Source organism: Peromyscus californicus, unplaced genomic scaffold (genome assembly GCF_007827085.1).
Source record: "Peromyscus californicus insignis strain IS unplaced genomic scaffold, ASM782708v3 Scaffold_9__1_contigs__length_137607984, whole genome shotgun sequence".
Lineage (NCBI taxonomy): Eukaryota > Metazoa > Chordata > Mammalia > Rodentia > Cricetidae > Peromyscus > Peromyscus californicus.
Genome location: NW_026294617.1, coordinates 53242415 through 53249588, shown reverse-complemented (window position 1 = coordinate 53249588; position 7174 = coordinate 53242415). Strand labels below are relative to the sequence as shown.

General features: G+C 41.7%; 1 long non-coding RNA gene across 1 annotated transcript; it reads left to right on the top strand.

Moving 5' to 3' along the window:
• The first annotated feature begins 379 nt into the window (after positions 1-379).
• On the top strand, positions 380-6298 carry LOC128106521 (uncharacterized). Its single transcript, XR_008216735.1, has 2 exons — positions 380-983; positions 5639-6298. It is a non-coding gene; the product is annotated as an uncharacterized LOC128106521 (long non-coding RNA).
• The last annotated feature ends 876 nt before the right edge of the window (positions 6299-7174 follow it).

Sequence of the window (7174 nt, the reverse complement as noted above, 5' to 3'; positions counted from 1 at the left end):
TGCACATCAACGTTCCTTAAGCCACAAAAGCGCTGGAGAGGAGATCAAAGGACATTATATCTTCTTAAGAGCAGGAAGGGTGGCAAGTGGCGCTATGGGGGGCGAGCAGTGGCGAGCAGTGGGACCTGCTCGAGGTGGGTAGTTAAATGGCAGCTCCAGAAACGTGATCTGGGACCCACGTCAAGGAAAAAAAAATAATTCTGTGAGAAGGCCAATTTGTTACTATTATGTATACTCAAGACTTCGACCTCCGCCCTTCCGAGACACCCGAAAATGTATTCAAGTTTTGAATACTGCTCTGAACTGACCTTGAGTCCTTTAAAAGCGGGGGGGGGGTGGGGGGGGGGGGGGGGGGGGGGGGGGGAATGTCACCGCGGAAACTGCGCATGTAGAGTGCTTGGAAATCCTGTAGGGAGGACGCCTCACTGCGGGGTGACCTTGTTTTATACAGATCCACTTCGGGGGCCCCAAATGACTTCAGGACTTTCTAGAGGGAACCGCAGCAGTTTCCCCTCAAATCTTACTCCGTGGAGAAGTGGGGGCACTGTCGATTTAAATCCACACTTTGCTAAGATTATCTACCGAACACATTTTTTATGGAGGGCGTATTGTGTGCCGGGCACACAACAACATCTTCCCTGAGAAGCACATCACGTGTTTAGGCAGTTCTCAGGTGCCATGGAAATTGGGCAAAGGAACAGCGGCTCTGAACGGTTTCTGCCCTTGAGTTGCTCCTGCGCTAGCTGGAGGGGAAAGGTGTAGGTGATGCTTCACAACACCACAGGAAACGGCTCAGAGAGCTCTCTGATGGCAGTGGAGCTGTGTTGGTACATTCCTATGGTGAAATACAGTGCAGCAATCAAAAGTGAATGGGCGATCTTGAAGGCAATGTTGGATGAAAAAGCGAATCGCAAGAGAATGTGATATTAATGCAATGTTAGTGTCTATTAACATAACACTAACAAACTACAAAAACACAGGAGGTACGTGATAGGAGGTGTGGAAGCTGCAGGAGAGAGAGGACATCTTTTAGTCATAAAGATTTTAGCTCTGTGAGTAATGCTTATTCCTTCTAAAGAACTAGAATATGGGGAAACATATTCATGGGAAGGCTTTATGGAAAAGCTGGTACTGATGCTAAATTTAAAATCTTGAATATGGTAAGCGGAAGGAATAGGAATATTCAGAAGACAATTTTCCTGAATGAGAGAAAGAAAAGTGTAGCCCGTGAGAAGCTTGTATAGTCATGAAATAAAATTTCAATCTACATACAGTGAAAGCCACTCTTTTGGGGTGCTCGATTCTGTAAGCTTTATGCATTCGCAGACAGGAAACTGTCGTGGATGCAGGAGACAGCTGCTCCCCAGTTCATCTGAGCAGTCTTCGTGGTTGCTCCTTCTTTTTCTCTTGAGCCCTGAGACCATTGACCTTGTCTTCACCCCTGCACTTCTTTCCCCCAACGTGGTATAAGGAGAATCCTATAGTACATTGCCTTTTCTCAGCTGGTGTCTTTCATGTGGCAGAATGCGCTCTGTCTTCATCTGTGTTGCTGGCTGTACCAGCAGTTTGCTCCTCCTGTTTCCTGTATTTTTTCCCCATTGCTAAGATGTACCAGACTGTTTATCCTTTTATCAGTCAAAGGCCATTCAAGTTCTGAACGCAGTTTTTCTTTTTTTAATTTTATTAGCTGTTGTGGTTGTTGTGTGTAGGTGGGCCCTGGAGAGTGTGTGTTGGGGCAGGGGGATATACGTATTTCTGAGAACTCTGAGCAGATCTTTAGCAACCTGGAGTGATCAGTTCTCTCCTGCCACCTCTAGATGGATTCTGGGGACCGAATTCAGTTGGCCAGGTCTGTGCAGCAAGTGTCTGCTGAGCTGCTACCTCACCCACCTGGGCTATCTCACCCACCTGGGCTACCTCACCCACCTGGGCTACCTCACCCACCCGGGCTATCTCACCCACCTGAGCTATCTCACCCACCTGGGCTATCTCACCCACCTGAGCTATCTCACCCACCTGGGCTACCTCACCCTCCTGGGCTATCTCACCCACCTGGGCTATCTCACCCACCTGGGCTATCTCACCCACCTGGGCTATCTCAATCTCACCCATCTCACTGCCGTGGTGGACACATACTTTCTGGATTTTTAGGGACTGTTTTTTTTTTTTTTTTTAACCCATGTGTAATGTGAATTTCCTGTAAATGATTACATTGTTGTATGTGATAGCATGTTCGGATATTTCTGCCCAGATGCTCAGTTGATATTCTGGCATTAAACACTGTATAGTATTGAAACCTGCAGCCGAATGTGTAAGGAAACACATAGGTTCCCAGTGTTTTTGCAGATGCAGAGGGGTGAACAGAAAGATGAACCATTGACACTGGTGGGAGAGCATGGTTCCCATGCCTGGGTTTATGCCTTATTGCCGAATGTTTCCCAAAGTTTTATTGAAAGATTGACCTTTGCCCTCAGAGGTTCATTGAGCTCTACTGATGGTTCCCACAGGTGCCATACAGGACAGCTGCGTCCACCAGCAAAGGCATCCTGAACACCTGGAAGGATTCACAGTAGTGACATCTATACCTAGTCTACAGCATCAGCCGTTAGGGTTTGGCTTCCTTTTGCTTATCTCTCTATGGTACCCTGAGAAGTTGACAGTTGGGCTGTATAGATTGGGTACTACATTTACCCATGGTTATTTAAACATTTTGTAATGTCTGCCTCAGAGTTCCAAAGTCAGATAGGGATGAATTACTTGCTGCTAAAAGCTTCATGTGGATTTATTTTAAAGGGCTTTGATCTTCTCTTGGCTACTTGCAAGCTCTCTTTGTCTTGGTAAGGATATATCAGGTGAAAAGGAAAGAACAAATGTGGATGGACTGCTTCCCAGTATGATTCCAAATGGACCAGAGGACAAACCCAACTGTGAAATGTGGTTAACACTGAGATTCAGCGAGTGCTGGGGTCTAGTGCTAGTTATCAGCAAAACAGGCCTGAGTTTTATTTTAGAGTGGTAGCCATTTGCTACCCATGGGCCTTGGAATGTTATCCCTAGTCTTAGCTCTTAATTACATCACCCTTCAGGTGGTAATGCTAGGAACTGAAGTGTCTATCTGTGCAACTACAGACATAGTTAGAAAAGAAACACTAGGAGTTGACTTTGGGTAAATTCTTAAGTAAAGGTTATAAAGTCTGTAAATGAAGAGATGTAAATGTCGAAGTTTGACTTTAAGGCTCTAAGCCACCTTGGGAAAGAAGTCTACCGGTAGTGTATTTCTACCCCTTAGCAAAGGGCAGAAACGTGCACACACTGTTGTTTGTGATTTTCAGATTTCTCCAGTAAAATCCACTCTTTGATCTCTAGGCTTTTTGCTGTCACGGATTTCTATCATTAATCATGCCAAATGTATTGGTCATAGCACCTACCATCTTCCAGGTTAAGCTAATTATAGCATATCCAGACTAGTGTTTCCTAGTGGGCTTTGACGATTTAGAGAAAGTGCTGATTCCCCCCCACACACACACACGTTAGTTTATAACCCTTCATTCAAATGGGTAATTTAGAACCGCTCCCAACTTTTATACTTAATGCTGCAATTGTCTTTCATAAGCACATCCAAGCTAAGTCATCTACCAGTGACTTCGTGGTACATCTCTCATTAAGAGATCTACTTTGTGTTATGAATAACCTAGTATATTCTTAGAACCAACACTTGGTCCCTAATGAAAAATAAAAAGAGGATGTGCAATAGAAGAGCAGAAACCTCTTTTGGCGGCCTACCAACCACATGATTGTGGAGTAAGTGTTTTTCTTCCAGGCACTGTCTTTTAAAATGGTAACTGTTCAAGAGTGTTACAGTAGCCTGATATAAAATGGTGGCTCTGGCCTTTTAAACTCTGATTCTTTCTCCTGTAAAGCAATATAAGCTTCAGCACCACACTGGAATAATGACATCTCAGGACTAGTACTGCATTCACATGAGGAAAGTCCCAGAATGGGGTTGACTCAGCACTACGTGACCAGGCTGCTCAATGTCCCGATGAATGCCATTGCCCCGAGGAATTACATGTAGAGGTGCCCAGAGCTTGTGTAAAGTTCTCTGTGCCATTTGAAAAAGGTACTTGGAGAAAAGAGAGGCTGCTTTTTAATTTTAATGTTTTACTCATTGGTTTAAGTACATTTATGGTTTGCTTTGCAAAATGTCAACAGACATCCCAAGTGGATAACATTTAAAAGAGATTGAATTTCCTGTATTTACTCTAATATCATGTAAAAAATGTGGTCATCAAGGCCTACAGGTTCATCGGTTAAGAGAGCTCAGTCAAATGATTATTCAAAGCAATGAGCTGCCTCTTCTGCTTGTCTCTCTTTGTCTCATGTTTTCACTGACTAGGATTCCAGCAAGGTATAGTTGACAGTTTAGGATGGGCTCCAAATGGAGCTTCCATCTAGAAGGTGTCTCAAGGATACAGTGAGGAGGTATCTGCTACCTGCTGACTCAGAGTTCATGAAAACAAACAAACAAACAAACAAACAAAGCAACATTAAATAACATGGGCAGTTGGGTATTATATACTCAATAATAAAAAACACTTTCACATAAAGGGTCTTATTTCTTGTAAGTCCTTACCACAATCTTATTGTTCAGGTCAATGTGGCAATGATTGTGTTTATTTTATACTAAAGGGTCCTGAGGGTTAGATGTATTTTAGGTGGCTGACCAAGTGTTTCCTCCATGCTAAGTAGTATTTGTTCTAAGCGCTTCACATGTTTTAATTTGTTTAATCTATACAGCATCTACAGGGAACATTTTTTATTGTGATCTTTGCTTGGTAGGTAAAACTATTGAGCAGTAAATTAATCTGCACCAAGTTCAGAGTAAGTGGTAGAATCAGATAAGAATGCCACTGCCTAGCGTCCATACCTTCCTGCTGATCATCAATGTATCCCAAGAAATTTGGACAGTGAGTGTTAGAACATGGGTCTCCTAGCATCCTACAAAGCTTTTCTACTTTGCATTTTGTTGTATCGTCTCTCATCTCTCTTGTTTTGTTTTATATTATATTTTATAGTGTTGCACATATATCACCTTCCCCACAATGTAATCTGAATTTTCTTAGGGCAAGGAAGAGAGGATTAATTCCTTATAGGTATGGACTATATCCTGTGTCTCAAAAACTTTCAAGCATAAGAGGAACTAGTTAAAATGTATTGAGTTGAATTAAAATTGTAACTCCATGCACATTATAGGTCTAAAAATGTATGATTAGAATTTTGTAATAAAGAGTTGGTGTGGGAAGGGGAGACTAGTTAAACCAAACAGTGGTAAGGAAGGATTACTCTTATGGAGAAAAGCAAGATGACAAAATCAACTTCTAGAGTTCTTTCCACCTGCCAGACTCTCTTCATTTTTGTCCTTACAACCTGATGCTATTACCATGATTTAATGATGGGGAGACAGAGCTCAGAGTTTATATGACCAACTGAATAATAAATATGTAGGTTTAGCGTGTGTGGAAGGGGAAGGAAGGAAGTGGGCATGTACTGCTTCGTCTCTTTAATTCCAGTCCAGAGACTATGGTTTTTCTAGTTTATGTTATGATTCTTTTCAGATATTTTCTTGTTCTCTTCCTAGGTGGTGTCTGCATGCTACCATGAAGTTCTCTCTCGGCCAGTTCATCTACTACAGCTTGGATGTGTTTTTGGGTGTTCCCTGAGTATTCATGTGTTGAGACTTAATCTCCATATTAACATGCTGAGAAGGAGGAAACGTAATTTGACTATGGTGGTTGGAGATGCTTCCTTTCAAAGGTGATTAGGATTAGATATCCAGATGGAATCCCCATTACTGAATTGTTGTGACTTCGGAAAAAGAGAGACCAGAAAACATGCCTCCTCCTCCCATCTCTTGACTTGTAATTTTCTCTGTCTTGACAGGACTCCTCCAACAAGAAAGTATTACCAAAATGCAGCTCCTTAACCTTACACCTTCAGGACTGTAAGCCAGAATAAATTTATTTCTTCATGAAGTAGCCTGACAAAGGTGTTTCTTGAGAGCAACAAATCAAAAACTGATGCATCCTTTTTACTTTAGCATTCAGTAGTTGCTCATGGTTCATAAGCTATACGGTCTTCCATACTCTAGCCCATTCTACATTTTATTATCATTTCAGCCTCCTTCCCAATACCTTAGTGTCTTTGTGACTTCAGCCATGTTGTTCATTGCTTGGAATGCTGTTCCTTTCCTTTCTTCCTGGGGAATCACATTCATCCCACACAATAAAATTTAAATGCATTTCTGTTTGAAGCTTTCTATAACCATACAGATAGAATTAATCACCTCATGAATATATACTTTACTTTTAACAGCAGCAACAACTAACATCTAGTGAATGTTTATATACTGCAATTCAGGTATCGCTGATAAAGAAAATGAGATTCAAAAGCTTTGTAAGACTTTCCGAAGAATACAGGATAATACACTTCTAGATGGATTTGACTCTCAAACTCATAAACTTACCCACTTTGCTTTAACTTCCTCAACTGACCTACAGCATTTATATGTTTTTTTAAAATCTCTTTCTCTTCAATGCTATGAAGCTGATAGCTACTGATAAAGTACGTTTTGTGTTCTTAATGTGTAGCACAGTATTTGAAATGAAAAAAAAAAAGGGGCAATTCAGTAAAATGACTGAATGGGTACCACATACAGCCTATTCCTTGGATTTCATATCCCTCACCAGACTGTTATATTCCACACTGCAGGTCAACGATATGCTACTTTACTTTGTCCTCACACTTTATTGACGTCTAGAGTTGTTACTTGTGAAACTGATCACCCTGACAACTGTTGACTGTAAGAGTCTTTACTTGGCAGCCATGACTGGAAAGTGTCAGTCATGATGGATTCTGCAACACTTGGGATGCAGTCACTGTCATTTGCTATTTGCTTTCAGTTTGAGTTGTTTCAGAATTGGCTGAAATCCGATCTTTTCAATGGCCTTGAACTTCAATATCACACTCTCAGAATACTCCCTTCCCTTTTCAGAAGAACTCTAAAGCGCCACAGAAGTTCTTTGTAGGAAATTTCCTTTCCTACAAGGACTCATGTGCCTCATGTCCTCTATGCTTTGAGACTGTTATCTGTTACCATGCTCTACTGCACAGACCC